The sequence below is a fragment of the Ochotona curzoniae genome, unplaced genomic scaffold (assembly GCF_017591425.1).
Source record: "Ochotona curzoniae isolate NIBS_2020 unplaced genomic scaffold, NIBS_Ocur_1.0 contig_1550, whole genome shotgun sequence".
Lineage (NCBI taxonomy): Eukaryota > Metazoa > Chordata > Mammalia > Lagomorpha > Ochotonidae > Ochotona > Ochotona curzoniae.
Window position 1 is genome coordinate 130,051 of NW_024465123.1, and position 17,768 is coordinate 147,818.

Consider the following 17,768-nt stretch of genomic DNA (forward strand, 5'->3'; position numbering starts at 1 on the left):
GTCTGTGACAAAACATCCTATTTGGTGCCAGTTCTTTCCTGGCTGTTTCAAGCAAGCTCCCTGAAAATGATCTGGTACACCAAAGGAGGATGGCACAGGTGTTTGGGCTCTTTTTATCTATGCGAGAGACCCAGAATCTCCTGACTCCTGGCTTTAGCCTGACCCAGCCCCAGCCCCAGCCTTAGCACTAGGCACAGTCCCAGTCCCAGCGCTAGCCCCTGTCACAGCCCCAGCCATTTATGGCCATTTCAGGAATTATCTGATGGGTAGAAGATAACCTGCTCTCTCAGTTATACCCTCTCACTCTGTTAAATCTGACTCTTAAATTAATTGTACATCTTTTAGGGCCATCCAACTCCCTGCTTATGGCCTAAGAGAATGTCCTACTGCCACTATAGTGGCCCAGTGCCTTGGAACCTTGCACCTGTGTGGAATCCCTGGGAGAATCTCCTGGCTTCTGGCTTTGGATTGGCTCAGCTCTAGCTGTTGTGGCCATTTGGGAGTATCTTTTATCTTTTTTCTTCTTCTTCTTTTTGTAAATCTGACCAATAAAAATAAACCTTAAACAAAAGTTTTTTAAAAAGTGAATGTAACTAATTAAGTGAAAGATACCTATAATGAAACTTGCTAAGCACTAATGAAAGGCAGCATTAAGGAGGGAGAGATATTTGTTACTCATAGGTTGGAAGAAAAATGTTTTATAATGCCCATGTTATCTAAATTCAATCCAATATCTATCAAAATTCTAATCACCAAATAGTGAATGATGGTAGAAGTAATGAAAGAAGGAAGGGAGAAAGAGAGGAAGAGAGAAAGCCGAGGGAAGGAAAGAAAGAAAGAAGGGAGGAAGGAAGAAAGAATAAATGGAGATAGGAAAGGAAGGAGGGAGGATGGAAGAAAAATCTTATTGATTTCATTTTTAGAAAATTTAGGGTAAAATATCCTAAAACTCATATCAAATCACAGAAGACCAAAACTAGCCAGAACAATTCTAAGAAGAAGAAGAAGAAAAAAACTGGAATAATTACAATACCTGAAGGAAATTATTGTGAGTCTGCTAACAAGCTTGACATAATCATTTTACATAATATTTAATGCCACAAATATGTTGTCAGTTAGTGCCATATACATGTGTTTACAAACTCATTCGTATACCGCTGAAGTGTATAATGGGACATGTTTTTCAAGTACTTTACAAACTATTTTTTTTTAACAAAAGGTGCTAAAGTAATACTAAATCCAGAATCAAATATTTGGAGGTACCAAAATATCCATGATTACCTCACTCATGAGCCATACAGGTCAGGCCAACCCAAGGGAATCCTCAAAGGCCAGGAAGGGCACTAATTGGGGAGGTAGCTACTTTTCTTGCTGTTTGGGAACTCATGCTCTGGGCACTGGATGTACTGCTCTGCGTGGGAGTAAACAAAGTGTCATGCTTTGAAAATCAAAATCTTAAGCTGTTTCAGTAACAGTCCTATAATCAAGACAATAAAGCTAGCAATCTGGCATTCCACATTTCCAATCTAAAATAATATTTTCATTTCCCCCCTCTGCAAAAAAAGCACACATGTAGCAGCAGATTTTCCTTCCCTTTTCTATTTCCAGAGTTCTTGACCATAGTTCTGGCTACACATAGATTGAGGAGGCAGCAGGCAAAAGAAAAGCTTCAGTCATTATGGGCCACATACTCAGCCTCTGATGCCATGTCAATATTTCCCTGCTCAAAATAAAACTCTTTCAACTTCACTTGAGGATCATCACTTTATCCACCAAGACACTTGATTCAGGGTTTCTGTGATCATCATTCATACCCATCTCCTCTTTATTAAATTGTACCAAAGTACCCGATGAATTACATTGCATATATTTCCAGTAATATTCCACGGGCTTTGGCCTCTAATATCAAGTCACTTAAACCAGAATGTTTAGAATGCAAGTTTCTGTGTCATCAAGTCATTCAGAACTGGTATTTGTACCAGCTCCCTCATCCTTGGTCTTTTAAAAGATGCTCCATTCCAGAGGAAAGAACCAAAACACAGGCTAGCAGGAGCATGTCAAAACAACTACTGAAAAAACTAAAAACCGGTGAAAAAGTGACAGAGGGCATTCTGAATATGGATTGAATTTAGTATACTGCTAGGTTTTACAGCTGTATAAAGCACTAATTATACACACAGCAAACCCTGGGGAGGTTCCAGGAAGGACTTGGAATGTAAGTAATTTTTCTAATTCTCTAGCAGAGCTAAGCTGTGGGAAAAAAAAAAAAAACAAATAAGCTTCACTGCTTTGAAACTCTGATATGAGCAGATTCTGAAAACTAAACAACCTGCAAAATGGCAAAGAAGTATGGGAACAACATTTGCAAGAAATGATGGTAAGGGAATCCGTGCTAAAGTACTGGATCCTCCACATCAAGTTGGGTTCTTGTGGGCAGGGCTGTTTCCAGCAAATGGCCATTGTGCCTTTTAACTTATTGGCGAGGCTCCCTGGTCAAGCTGGGTCTTGCAGGCAGGGCTGCTCCCAGCCTGCATGATGCTTCCTGCCTTGTGGGACTGCTGACTCCCTAGTCAAACCATGCTTTGCAGGAAGAGCTGCTCCCAGCCTGGCATCTTGCTGCCTCCCGCCTCTTTGGCCAGGCTGTTCCCTGATGAACCTGTGCCTGGTGGGCAAGATGCTCCCAGCAAGGGGCCATGCTTCCTCCTGCCTTGTGGGCCATGTGGCTCCCTGGTCAAGCTGGGCCTTACAGGTAGGGCTCCTCAAAGTAAGGTGCCATGCTGGCTCCTGCATCATGGTCCAGGCAGTTTCCTGGTAAGGCTGGGCCTTGCATACAAGGTACTCCCAGCAATGGGCTTTGCTGCCTCCTGCATCGTGGGCCAGTCTGCTCTGTGGTTAACCTGTGACTTGCAGTCAAGCTCTCCTGGCAATGGGCCATGCTGCCTCCTGCCTTGTGGGCCAGGCTGCCCGCTGGTCAACCCAGGCTTGAAGGCAAGGCTACTCCCAGCAAAGATGACATGCTGCGTCCTGCATTGTCAGTCAGTCAGCTTCCTCATCAAGCTGGGCTTTGTTGCCAGGGCTACTCCCAGCAAGGTGCCATCCTCCATCCTGCCTTTGCGCCAGACATGTCCCTTGTCAAGCTGGGCTTTGTGGGCAGGGCTGCTCCTTGCATGGTGTCATGCTGCCTTCTGTCTCATGGACCACATGGCTCCCTGTTCAAGCTGGGCCTTGAAGGAAAGCTGCTCCCAGGAAGTGGCCATGCTGCTTCCTACCTCGTGGACCAGGCAGTTCCCTGGTGGTGGCATAGGCAACTCATTGTGACCTTCTTTAGCAAGACCTAACCATGATAAAGTAAGACACTAGTCTCTTTCCCAGCTTCAATAGCTCTTCTGCAAGTGAACTGGTGCTTGAATTGCTGCTCAAATTGGCATCTCTGTGGTGAGGTGTGTGCTGGAGTGCCTGAGTCAGCTGTGGTCTTGTTTTAGTCTCCTGGGAGGTTTGTTTAGCTCACAGTTACAAAAATTCCAGGGACCACACCTGGTGAAGGCCTCAGCCTTACAGGTAATCATATGGCAGGAGACTGGAAAAACATGCATTTCTTTGTTTTAGCTCTCTTCATATGAAGTCACTGGTATTCAGTCAAGGGCATCCGATGATCTTATCTAATATCTCAGTCACCTGTGAAAGATCACATCACACCAGTGTCACATGAAGTTTTCATCATTTTGGGCAATAAATGCCAACATAAGTTTTGGAGTAACAGTCATGTTCCATGGCATGAATGGTTTTCACACTGGTGTATCCTTGTAGTGCATTCGAGTTACCCCTGACTTTCTCTTTAGCAGTTTCCTTTGATCATCTACTTCACTTACTCTTATGCTGGGCTGAATGTCTCATTTTGTAGAACTCCTAGGGTTCCATCTGTCAAAGCTGGGTCATCAGGTTGGCAATGCTATTGTCTTTAAAGACGTGGGCCTAGGTGGAGGTCCTTATGTCACTGGAGGGTGGAATGAGTGCATTTTAATTGCAAGATAGGCATGAACCCTTTTTAAATAAAGTGAACAAGTTTCCCGTATTTTACAATATAGATTTAGGAGCCCGGTTTGTATCCCTATCCTGCCTTCTGTGTTCATCAGAGACTTAACACTCAATTAGAAGTGGTAACCATCAAATAACTATTTATTATGTTCCTTTTTACAACATTTATCAATAAGCATTTATGGGACTTCAAATTAACAACAAATGTTCTAAGCCAAGAAATATGAGGTAAGCAGGTTTTACCGTAAATGCTTCTACCAAGACCTTAAGATATGCCAATAAATTGAAAAGTCCAGAAGCATAAAATTTTCTACACAATTTATCAAACATGAACCATGAAGACATTGGAGAACTAAATAGACCAATAACTAGGACAGAGATGGAATAAGTAATAAAGATTTTTCCAATAAATAAGTCTGGGACTAAATTGCTTTACTGCTCAATTCTAGTGAACGTTTCAAGAACTAACTCCAATATTTTCAAAAATTATTCAAAACAGTAGAAGGTGGGATAATCCTTCCAAGTTTCGTCTATGAGGCCAACATCATCTTAATTCCTATACAGAAAAAAAAAAAAGATTCAACAGAGAAAGAGAACTATAGGCCTGATAAATATTCCTGATAAATGCAAATGCAAAAATCCTTAACAAAATATTAGCCAACACAATCCAACAACACATGACAAGAGCATCTTCCCAAACCAGGTGGGACTTCCCCTGGTTTGCAGGTATGATATGCAAAGCAATAAATGTGATATATCTCATCAACAAACTGAAGAGGAAAAACCACATGCTTAACTCAACAGATGCAGATGTAGAGTTGGAGAAATTCAATTTCCTTTACATTAAAAACTTGGAGCAAATCAGGCCTGAAGGAATTTCCTTCAATGTTAGAAACTAAATAAGGATGCCCACTCTCATCACAGCTATTCAACGTAGTACTAGAAGTACTAGCCAGAGCAATTGTGCTAGACAAAGAAATAAAAGCAATGCAAATTGGAAAGGAGAAAGTCAAATTATTCCTGTTTTCAGATGGCATGATTCTTGCAGAGGAACCAAAAGACTCAACTAGGATCCTCCTGGAACTCATTAGAGAGTTTGGCAAAGTCACAGGATAGAAAACCAACACACATAAATCAATGGTCATAGTATACACAAACAATTCTATGGTTGTGAGAGAACTTGTAAAATCAGTTCTATTCACAACAGTGGCAAACAAAAAAAAAAACATACAAAAAAAAAACTTGAGTACATTAGAATATACCAAACAAAGGTCGTGATGATCTCTATGATGAAAACTAAAGAATATTAAAGAAAGAAATATAAGAGGACATCAAATTGTGGAAAACCATGTCATTTTTCTTAGAAAAGTGATGCCTTAACTGCATCACTATGTTTATAGCAGCACAATGTACAACACTAAGGAATGGAACTAGCCAAGATTTCCATCAACAAATGAATGCATAAAGAAAATGTGGTGGGCCTGGTGGTGTGGCCTAGCAGCTAAAGTCCTCGCCTTGAATGCGCCAGGATCCCATATGGGCACTGGTTCTAGTCCCAGCACCTCCACTTCCCATCCAGCTCCCTGATTGTGGCCTGGGAAAGCAGTGGAGGACAGCCCAAATCTTTGGGACCCTACCCCCATGTGGGATACCTGGAAGAAGTTCCTGGATCCTGGCATTGGATCAGCATACATTGGACATTGCGCTCACTCGGGGAGTGAATCATCAGATGGAACATCTTCTTCTCTGTCTCTCCTCCTCTCTGTATATCTGACTTTTCAACAAATAAATAAATATTTAAAAAAAAAGAAAAAAATAGAAAAGAAAATGTGGTATATTTACTCCATTACTATTTAGCCATTTGAAAAAATACAACCTTACTGTTTGCTACAAAATGGACTCAGCTGGAAACCAATAATGCTTAGTGGAATAAGCCCATTCCCCCCAAAATAAATATTGTATGTTCTTTCTGATATGCAATGACCAATACAAAGGGCACGAAAGATATAAACTCTACTAGGGAGGTTCTACTAGGGAGCATTCTAGGAAATAATGGATGTATGCAGTATGTGTCTTAATCCCAAGCCATAGTAGGATTTCCAGGCTTATTTTTAATCATACTTTTACATTACACTATTTTATTCCTTTTCCTATACTTGTAATGTCATGTTATATTTACATCAGAAAGTTAAGCTTGTAAGGGTGAAATGAATGATTATCCCACTGCAAAAACTTGAGGAAAACTAGTTAGATTGTAATCAGGGAGGCTAAAAGCAGGGTGAACTGAGAATCCCCTGTGCTTCTGTATCTGTACTGTGAAAAATAAGAAATGAGCTTATGTTATGCAAATTTTAAAAATGATTTTTTTAATTAAAGAATTTTGGTGCTGCTGTTGCCATGGCTGTTCATTGGAGTCTTGGCTGCTCCACTTCTGTTCCAGTTCCATGCTAATGTACCTGGGAAAGCAGTGGAAATCAAACCAAGCCTTGGGGAAGCTACACCCATGTCCGAGACCCAGAAGAAGCCCCTGACTCTAAATCATCCCATTCTGGCCATTTTGGCTATTTGCAGCAAGCGCCAGTGGATAGAAAATCTCACTCTTTCTCTCTGATAACTTAGCCTTTCAAATAAACTATCCTAAAAAAAAATCACTATGCCAAATAGTATTCAATTGTGGCATAGTATCTTTGACACTGATATAGCTGAAACAGAATCTCTTATGACAATATAATGGTAACCTTCCAAATTAATTTTTCCATGACAGTGTACTTTTATCTTCTCTGATGACCATCTAACAAGTTATTTATGTATATGGGAATGTTTTCAATTTGTTCATAATAATATAGTGGGGACTTACAATTCTTCACATCTTACTTTATATAATACAATATTTTTACCTTTGGAGTCTTTTTTGCCCTTCTTTTGTGATTCATCTTCTGAAGCATCGACCTTAACAACAGAAATATTAATAAGTAATTACAAATGATATATATATCTGATAGCACTGTTTGTCATCTTTTAGAGAATGTGCTAGCTTTTAATCTCATCTACGATATTACTACAGAACCTCATGACTTTAAGCCATTTCCTTAATGTAACACATTTTAAAATGATAAAAAGCGATGGATCTGTGAAACATTTGGGTTATTGGAAAACCCTAACACAGCAATATTCTGATAGTCCTTAACAGTGATTAAAATCACATTAGCAAAGTTAATTGTAATTCTTGCTTAGATTTACACCTTTTGATTTGCCTCATTTTTTAGATAAATTCAAATAACTTAATACAAACTACTTTTATGGTTACATTTCAGCCATTTCTATGACAAAAATATTTGGATATAAGAGGGTGTCTTAGAAATTTATGTGTATATGGGTATTGGGGATTTCTCTTCACACCCCTCCAAAAAAAATTTTTTTTCTGTACCTAAACTGATAACATATGTCTTGCTAGAGTTATAAGCCAGCTCAGACCATCCAAAAAACAACCAAGTTCGGCAAAATTATGCTTCAAGGGCCAGGGGCGAGGGCGCAAGTGGTTAAGGTCCTCGCCTTGCACGCCCAGGATCCCATATGGGCGCTGGTTCTATCCCGGCAGCCTCGCTTCCCTTCCAGCTCCCTGCCTGTGGGCCGGAAAAGCAGTCGAGGACGGCCCAAGGCTTTGGGACCCTGCACCCACTTGGGAGACCCGGAAGAGGCTCCTGGCTTCGGATTGGCATAGTATTGGCCATTGCGCTCACTTGGGGAGTGAATCATCGGACGGAAGATCTTCCTCTCTGTCTCTCCTTCTCTCTGTATATCTGCCTTTCCAATAAAAAAAAAATAATAAAAATAAATCTTTAAAAAAATTATGCTTCAACACTATAAACAGCTAAATACTAAAATGAAAATAGACACGAGACAGCTGAACAGTAATCTATAGCCATTTTGAGCTGTGTAGAACCCGGCTGAATAGATAGCAAAACTGAAATGTCTATGAAGAAGTCACAGGATGCAGTTGAGAACATGCATTTTCCTATTAACATATTGCTTAATTAATACCATGTGAATTAATGTTATAATGTTGCAAATTGTTGTTGATGTTATGTTGGGGCTTTTAATTGATTGGGACAATCCTTTGCAGGCTTTACCTTCAGACCAGAGATGGTCTCACCAAGAAATCGTTGAACTCACTAGGATAATAAGATGCTGGACTCTTCTTTGTAGATGCTTGCAATGAAAGAACCTCAACTGAATTTGAACTGTACTAATGCAATGAGGTGGTGAAATTCACCATGGGGAGAGGGTTCAGGGAGGGCTGGGAGGAATTCCAGTGCATATAACACTGTGTCACATAATGCAATACAATTAATAAAAATGAATATATAAATAAATAATAAAATAAAATAAAATGATACCCATGACATTTCAAACATTTTTAAAAGGCTATTTATCTGAGAAGCAGAGAGATAGTGACAGGCAGTTCCCTGGTTCATTCCCAAGATGTCTGAAATAGCCACAGCAAGGCAAAACTGAAGTAAGAAGTCTAGGACTAAATTGGGGCTCTCATCTGAATGCAGGGACACAAAGTATTCCATCACTGGTCTCCTGGGGTGAGCATTAAGCTTCAGCCACATTTTGGAAATGGAAGCAGAGAAAGCACTCAAACCCAGGCACTCTAATGTGAGATTTGGTGTCCCAAGCAGGTGCCTTAACCAAAGTCCCAAATGTGCACACAACATGTTTATTTTAACTTTTTCAGTGTTCTCAGGAACCGAAGGACACTTCAATAAGAAGTAAATTATATAGGCTTGGATTTTTAATAACCATCTTTCCTTTTCTCCTTGGAGAACTACTTCAGTGGTTTTTACTTTATTTCCTTCAGTTCCATACCACATTTCCACAATGTGGTTTTAAACATGAAGAAGGTTCAGTTAAAAGGACAGCATGCTCAGGCACATCTGGTCACGGAGACCTTGAGGTGAATGTTTAATTCTGTGATACACAAATTTTCAACTCAGTTCTTTCTAAAATTGTTCCTTTAGGTATATCCTATCTATTGGCAGAGATTATTATTTGACGAGTGGAGTACTGGCATTTGAGGCAGCTGCACTTTTTAATTTATAAACTACTGAAGTGTTTGTTATCTTTAGAAGCATGTATAACTCTAAGATGATATATTTAAAAATAAACTGCTTTTGTATTTTTTAAAAGAATAAAGTTTTCTTTAAACAAAGATTTTCTAAGCACTGAGATCCATTTTCAGATTTAGGATGACTCCAGGCAGGTAAGACTCCATAACTACACACTCAGACCTGGCCCAAGTATTTTACAAATTCAAATTCTATTCAGTCATGGAACTCTCAGACCAGAGTCATGTGTCACATGGGATTATATGTGACATCTGGAATAAAACTATCACTAGTACTCCGTACTATGATAAATACGAAGATATATAACTGTAATCAGAAGGAAGAAACATGCAACGAAGCATTGAGAAGACATGCCTTTCTTCTTTCCAATGCCTTTTTTCCCTTTAATTTTAAAACCAGACAGAAGGTTTCCCTCCACAGACCTACGACCCAAATGCCTACAACAGTACGCAAGAAGAACCAAAAATGACAGCCAGGTACTCAATCCAGGTCTCCCACATGCTGCCAGAACAGGAAGCTGATGTCAAATGTGGAACCAGTTATTAAACCAAGGAATTCCAATATGGAACATGGGTATCTTACCCACCAAGCCAAAAAACCACCCCAAGAGGCCTTTCTTGGGCCTGGTGTGATGGCTCAATTCACTAATCCTCCCCTTCAAGTGCCAGGATCACAACTGGGTGCTGGGTTGTGTCCCAGCTGCTCCACTTCCCATCCAGTTCTATGGTTGTAGCCTGTAAAAATAGCAGAGGATGGTCTAAAATCTTACCACACTGCACCAACATGGAAGACCTGGAAGAAACTCCAGGCTCCTGGCTTCAGATTGTCTCAGCGCCAGCCTTTGGAGCCACTTGGAGAGTGAACCAATGGTCAGAATATCTTTCTCTCCTTACCTCCTTTGCTTTATATAACAAAAAAAAATCTAACTTTCCAATGTAAATAAAGAAATGAATAATCTGTAAGTATTTTAAAAGAGAGAGGCCTTTTTTCATCCTACTGACAAAACTGATCACATGCTGTCAACAGATCCCTACAAAGAAGAATCACGGGCCACTCAGGCACTAAGACCTGGGCTTCAACAGCACACACTGACCTTCCAGCTGCTGAATGGCCTGGGCAAACTGCTCTGCTTATTCACTCTTCTCTTGGAGAAGCTGTGAATTTTGATCCTTGAGAGCATCACAGACAGACTACAGCTCCTGTTCAGTTTTTTGAAGATTCAAAACGCAAGTGGTCTTCTCTTCCATGTCTGCTTTGTGCTTGTGTCCCAAAGCACTGTACTTAGACTCCAGCTCAGCCCGAACATTGCCTGCTTGCTTAAACTCTTCCATAAGATGCTGCATTTTTTCTTGTAGACTATGCAAGGATAATTTTTTCTCTGCCACTTCCAGTTCCATCTTTTCCATCTGAATCTTGGACTCCTGTCTTTCTGTTTCCACGGTGTTCCTTAAAGTACTACACTAAGCTTCCATCTGCTGTTACTGCTGAGACAGAATTTAGGGAAAATGGCAAAGGTTCATAAACCTAGATAACATTGCTTTTCTTTCAGTAAACACAGCGCCTCTCTAGGATGAAGCATGGCCTTAGGCACCCGGGACCAAATTTACAACTGTGTGAGTCTGTATTTTTGCTTTTTGACCCCTTTTGACAGTTTGCATTCACATTTATTTGTGTAATTATTTTTTAATTTCTCTCTCATTTGGAAATAAATTCCATAGGGAAGAAGCTTAGTTGAGGAAAAAAGGCATTCTAGAGAAAGTAAGATCCTAGATTTAAAACATCAAAGGAAAACAGCAACAATAACAAATATGTTCTGTGAGGACAAGAGTTATGCTTTTGTTGTTGTTGTATTTTTTTTCCTTTTAGTTATATTTGTTTTGCTCATCATGCTCTCACCACCCATGAAGCACAGGATATGAATAAATTGCATCGATTCTTCAAAGGCTATTGTTATGCTGCCCAGAAAATTAAAGTGGAAACAAATGCTCCCAAGGAAGGGTACCTGGTTTTTCTGTTCAGCAGCTGTCAGCTCCAGTTGAAGCAAGTCCATGACCTGAGCCTGGCCCAAGAGAGTTTCCTCATGTTCTTCAAGCTTTCTCTGCAGCACCTTCAACTTCTGAGAAAAAAAAATAAAATACTTTGGACAAAATGTGCTAACAACTGAACGTTATTTCTACTTACCTTTCAAAGTGCCACAGGAATCTGTGTACTTCAATTCTGGGATATGGAAGATGGTAGACTAAAGAATGAGGCACCCGAACGCCATGCTCCCCATCCAGCAGCACCAAAGAATCTCCAAAGATGTCTTTTCCATAACACCCACACACAGACACAGGCCAGTCCCTGAATTAGAGGGCCTTTTTAATAACCGGAGGAACACAATACAGAGTCACTTTTAGAAGTAACAGTTAATGTCCTGCACCTAAACGCAATAGGTACATGTAGATCTTAACTCCCAAAGAGAACACTCTCTGTAGGCAGGAACCATTTCTCCTGTAGTTTCATGCAAAGGGCAGGCACTTGAAAAACTCTTGCTGGACAAATAAATCAATGACACATATACAATTAATAATATTCTATGTAAAGTGATATACATTGAAACTTAGTGGTGCATTCTGAAGGATTGCTTAGAAGTTTTCCTGCCAAAACGATTGGGCAGAGCAAACATTAAATGCCATTGGAGAGCCTTTAAGTACTGCCTTGCACTACACATTAAACAAAAACGAACACCATGGAGTTAGTAGACAATGAAGCCAGTAGTTAGTAGATGATGAAATAGATGATAAAGCCAGTTTTTAAAATCCATTCAATGATTTTCTAAGATAAATGATTACTGACCTAATATTCGTCTTTATGGCTTAAAAATTTCTCTATGCTAATGTTTGGGAGGCTTAAAACTGACTTCAGTGGTTTGAATTTTTCGGTCAAGTTTTTAATGTGCGAAGGCTGCTGCAATCAGAACACTAAGGAGAAATCAATCTCTGACTACATTTGCCAGGTAAACTCAGCTTATGAATAATAATGATTTGATTATAGAGTTATGAAAGGCAAGGTAAGGATAAGAAAAATAAAGGATTAATACACAACAGAAGACAAAGGCACCCCCACCAAAAAACAAAAGCCAATGAGGGGCACACAAAGACCAAGTGCAGAGCAGCAGGGAAGGGCAGTGGCTTCAAGGTGGCTGTGGTGATTTCACCAAAGGTAACCCAAATGTACAGTCATTCTGGCAAGTATTAGCAACACACCTGTTGCATCTCTGTTTCCACATCTGCCTGGGTTACTAACTGAAGAAGCTCATCCTCATGAAGATGAACTTGTGTCTCAAAGCACGCATCTTTCTCTCGGACCACCTGCTGCATGGAACTCAACTGAAGACACATACCACAGAAACTAGGCAAGTTACACTCCCCGAATATTGCAAAAACAAAATTTACAGATTATGCCACAAAGACAGACATTGAGAATAGACAGATAGAGACTTTGCAAAACTTTGAATATCAAGAAAAAGAACATTGGAAATGGGATAAGTCTGACAGTAACTTATGAATGTGAAAGAAACCCTATGAGAAAATCTAGAATTCAGCCTAAATACACATTTAATTAAAAAAATGTATTCTCATGGTGTCAAGAAATGCTTTAAATCTACAAGTACTGAATTCTTTAAAGTCCCCAAAATAACAGAATATTTAACAAGTTAGAGCTTTGTTAAACTCTAAACACTTTTTTCAGTGCTAAAATCTTCTTAATGAGATTCTCACACCACGTAACTGAAAATTCAAATGAAAAGTTTACTCAAGATTCTATAAACTGGAAATACAAATTTATCTATGTAGTTCTGGTTTCAAAAGATGACTTCTATAAAAAAAAGTGGTGAGCTTACAAATCCACCTCTATCTACAAATAGATAGCTATTTTCAGCTTTTAGCATTTGTAGGCACCTAGATCATGCTCATTGTAATCAGCTCTTAAATGGAACCAAAAAAGAAAAAAAAAAAAAAGAAATAAATGGGCTGACCATGAAAAAAAAGAATTTTATATGTATAACATTTAAACAATGCATGGATTTAAAAATTTTTACAACGAAATAAATCACATCTAACGCCAATTGCTGTAAACACTTGAAAACACTTGTAATATTAGATATGTACAGTCTTTTCATATTTTCTATTTTTCCCAACATTTTGTCCTAGTAAGTTTCTAATGACGTTGTTGAACAAAGCCAACTATGATAATTCATCAGCATACTTCAAACACTCAAAAATGGAATTAAAATTGTTTATTTTGGAATAAAACAATCTTGAAATCCAACCCAAAAGCATATTGTGGACTATAGACTGCCTGTTTTGTATATAAAAATAAACATTTTTAATTCGATTTTTGGTAGCATTTTGAAGCACAGTACAAGTTTTATTTGAAGACACAAGAAATAATTGATTTTACAATCAATTCATTAGATAAAATGCGAACTTTGACAACTTCACTTAATTTCATAAATTATATACTTCTCATTAAAATTATAATTTAGACCGGAAGCAGCCCCACTCAGGGTTGCCATGTTGAGGAGCCGCTGCTGCCACTGCTGCTGCCACCACCACCACTTTCTTGTTGCCTCCTCCCGTTCAGCAGGCTCCCCGAGCGGGGGAACTGGAAAGGGGGGTGGGGGGGTCGGCCACAGCAGCCATGGAGTCCAACTGGATTGTGTTCCTATTCCAGGCCCATGAAGCCTCCCATCACCAACAGCAGGCAGCACAGAATAGCCTGCTGCCTCTCCTGAGTTGTACTGTGGAGCCCCCTGACCAGAAACCATTGCTTCCCATACTAATAACTCAGAAACCTCAGGCTGCACCAGAGACTTTAAAAGATGCCATTGGAATTAAAAAAGAAAAACCCCAAACTTCATTTGTGTGCACTCACTGCAGTAAAGCTTTCAGGGACAGCTATCACCTGAGGCCCCATGAGTCCTGCTAAAAAGGGATCAAGTCGGTGTCCCGGCCAAAGAAAACCCCCACCACGGTGGTTCCCCTGATCTCCACCATCGCTGGGGACAGCACCCGAACTTCGTTGGTCTCAACCATTGCAGGCATGTTATCAACAGTCACTACATCATCCTCTGGCACCAACCCCAGTAGTAGTGCCAGCACCACAGCTATGCCTGTGACCCAGTCTGTCAAGAAACCTAGTAAGCCTGTCAAGAAGTACCATGCTTGTGAGATGTGTGGGAAGGCCTACCAAGATGTGTACCACCACAATTGGCACAAGCTCTCCCACTCAGACGAAAAGCCCTTTGAGTGTCCTACTTGCAATCAGCACTTCTAAATGAAGGACCGGATGACTTACCATGTGAGGTCTCACGAAGGAGGCATCACCAAACCCTATACTTGCAATGTTTGTAGGAAAGGCTTCTCCAGGCCTGACCATTTAGGCTGTCATGTAAAATATGTCCATTCAACAGAAAGACCTTTCAAGTGCCAAACATGCACTGCTGCCTTTGCCACCAAAGACAGACTGAGGACACACATGGTGCACCACGAAGGCAAGGTGTCATGCAACATCTGTGGGAAGCTCCTGAGTGTGGCATATATCACCAGCCACTTAAAGACACACGGACAAAGTCAAAGTATCAACTGTAATACATGCAAACAAGGCTTCAGTAAAGCATGCATGAGTGAAGAGACCAGCAGCCAGAAGCAGCAGCAGCAGCACGTGACAAGCTGGCCAGGGAAACACGTGGAAACACTGAGACTGTGGGAAGAAGCTGTCAAAGCAAGGAAGAAAGAAGCTGCTAACCTGTGCCAAACCTCCACGGCCGCAACGACACCTGTGACACTCACTACTCCATTCAATACAACATCCTCTGTGTCATCCGGGATTATGTCAAACCCAGGCTTAGTAGCAGCTGCAATGAGCATGAGAAGTCCAGTAAATGTTTCAAGTGCAGTTAACATAAGCAGCCCAATGAACATAGGGCATCCTGTAACTATAACCAGCCCATTATCCATGACTTCTTCTTTAACACTCACTACCCCTGTCAACCTCCCTACCCGTCACTGCTCCAGTGAACATAGCACATCCTGTCATTGCATCTCCAATGAACCTGCCCACACTCATAACATTAGCTGCCCCTCTCAACATAGCAATGAGCCTGTAGAGAAAATGCCTTTTTTACCCCAAGCTTTGCCTACTTCACCACCTTGGTAAACAGTATTATAAAGTCAAAACATGGGTTAAAGTGAATATTTCCCAGAAGCCTACTCTTAGTTGATTAAAGCAAAAAGTAAAACATGAAATTGGAAGGTTTTATTGCATTAGTTATTAAGAGTGTAGTAGCACATTTCTCCAATTTGGCTGGGATTGTTCAAAGTAGGATGCATATGTAACTTACCACTGGACCACTTTAGTTTCATCAGAAATTCCTTTTAGCTGTCAGCAGTGTTTAAACAGGATAGTAGTTGGCAAGATGAAATCCAGAATTAAAATCAGTCATAAAAAGGCAAAGGCCATTTCAAAATGAAACAGTATCACTGTTTCTAATTCCAAGAGATCCTTTAATTCTCAACACTAGCAGAACTCTTCTCCCTCTACAAAGCAAATGGTTGATTTTAACCTGAAATTTTAAACCCACAGTTTGAGAGTCAGTGTAGAACTGTCTTTGTCTATTATTTTTATGAGTAAATACATACATTGTCGTAATAAAATGCATTTCAGAGAATGTGCATTTTACCTTTGGGAATATGTTAACTTCAGGCAGCATTCCCTATGGGAAAGGTGATACCAACTCTGATATGCAAAGCATATGATAATTTATCATTCTAATTTCAACATATAATAGGGATCGTGACCTGGTAGTTGGAGATGTAAATATCGTTCAGCATATTAATCCTGATGGAATATGACATTGATAGTTGACTTTTTCAAAGAAAAAACTTTTTAAAAAACAAAAAATAAAGTATACAGATTGTGTTTTAGTAAGAGAAGGCTGCAGTTGACAAAGGAGAAGTCAAGTTTGTGGACAGGCGGCTCCTAAAAATGGAGGCCAGTGAGACTCCTTTGAGGAGCCAAGGAATACTTTGGAACAGTTCAGATATATTGCTTTAAATTGGAAGATGCTAGAGGCACTGGTATGTGACATGCCCCTCTCTCTCCCAATCAGAGCCTATTGATGTTACAACAGGGACAGATGTGTTAGTTGCTAACTAGAGTTTATGTCTAATACAAAATTGTATACAGTTTTTATTCTAACCACTAACTAGGTAGTATGCCTCTTCAGAACAAGCAGTGTATCTTTTTTTAAAAAAAGAAGTTTTTCCTTCCATTTATTAATCATGAATTGTGCAGATTGGTTCAAAGTTGTAAATATAGACATCATTTTTATTTTCTTTGAGAAAACACTTATATCAGCTTTGTGGTGTATTGGGGGAGACAGCTGTCTGCACTCCCTGCAGAAACCCAGCAATGACTGTGCATGTTGAGACATGTGCTTTTTATTTCTTAGCAGGATGGTTTATCTCTGCACATAAAATAGAAACAAAAAGCTATGGACACAGATACTGTACATCATCATGCCGCACTTTAATGTTTTTTTAAAGCATTGTGCTTGACAGAAACATTAACTAAAACCAAGATGTTTTGATGATTTTTTAAGTTGCAATATGTTTTTGGTTTTTATTCATCTTTTAATCTTGCAGTTAAGAGAAATGGAAATTAGTTGTGTTAATCTTGTAAAATGTTTGCAGGACTATCAAACTGGATTGACTTCTGTTTATACCACACTGTGTCAGTTCAGGCAGCAAAGTACCTTGCATCTGAGGCAGGCTTCCTATAACAGGGACAGGTATCTGTGTGCCATTATACAAAACCGTTCTAGGGGTTTGAACTGCATAGTAAGAAATAAATAAATAGTAGTGTAAAATATTTTTATAAATGATCTTCTGTACTTTAGGACATTAAATTGTATAACTTTTGTGTATATAAAGCTTAGGAACTTTCTGTTTAGCAGGAAGGCAACACATTCCTACACTTTTAATGTATATATTTGTTATAATGTCCACGTAAACATGCCCTTTAATTAGTTTTTCTCAATAAACAGAATGTAGAGAAAAATATTATAATTTAGGACATCTTTCAACTGTGTTATGACACTTTCAAAACCAAGGAGAAATTTTATGTTAAAAATATTAGATGCTGGGCCCGGCGCAGTGGCGCAAGTGGTTAAGTCCTCGCCTTGCACGCCCAGGACCCATATGGGCGCTGGTTCTAATCCCGGCAGCCCCGCTTCCCTTCCAGCTCCCTGCCTGTGGCCCGGGAAAGCAGTTGAGGATGGACCAAGACTTTGGGACCCTGCACCCACTTGGGAGACCCGGAAGAGTCTCCTGGCTTCGGATCAGCATAGCATCGGCCATTGCGCTCACCTGGGGAGTGAATCATCAGATGGAAGATCTTCCTCTCTGTCTCTCCTCTCTGTATATCCACCTTTCCAATAAAAAAATAATAGAAATAAATCTTCAAAAAAATATATTAGATGCTGAAACCTTATTTCAACATCTGAAATGTGAAAATGTTCATGTCAAACACACACATTCTATTATTTGAAATAAGGAA

At 39.8% G+C, this 17,768-nt stretch overlaps 1 pseudogene; it reads left to right on the plus strand.

The window, feature by feature from the left end:
- Nucleotides 1-13,850: 13,850 nt before the first annotated feature.
- On the plus strand, nucleotides 13,851-15,368 carry LOC121148545 (annotated as a pseudogene).
- The last annotated feature ends 2,400 nt before the right edge of the window (nucleotides 15,369-17,768 follow it).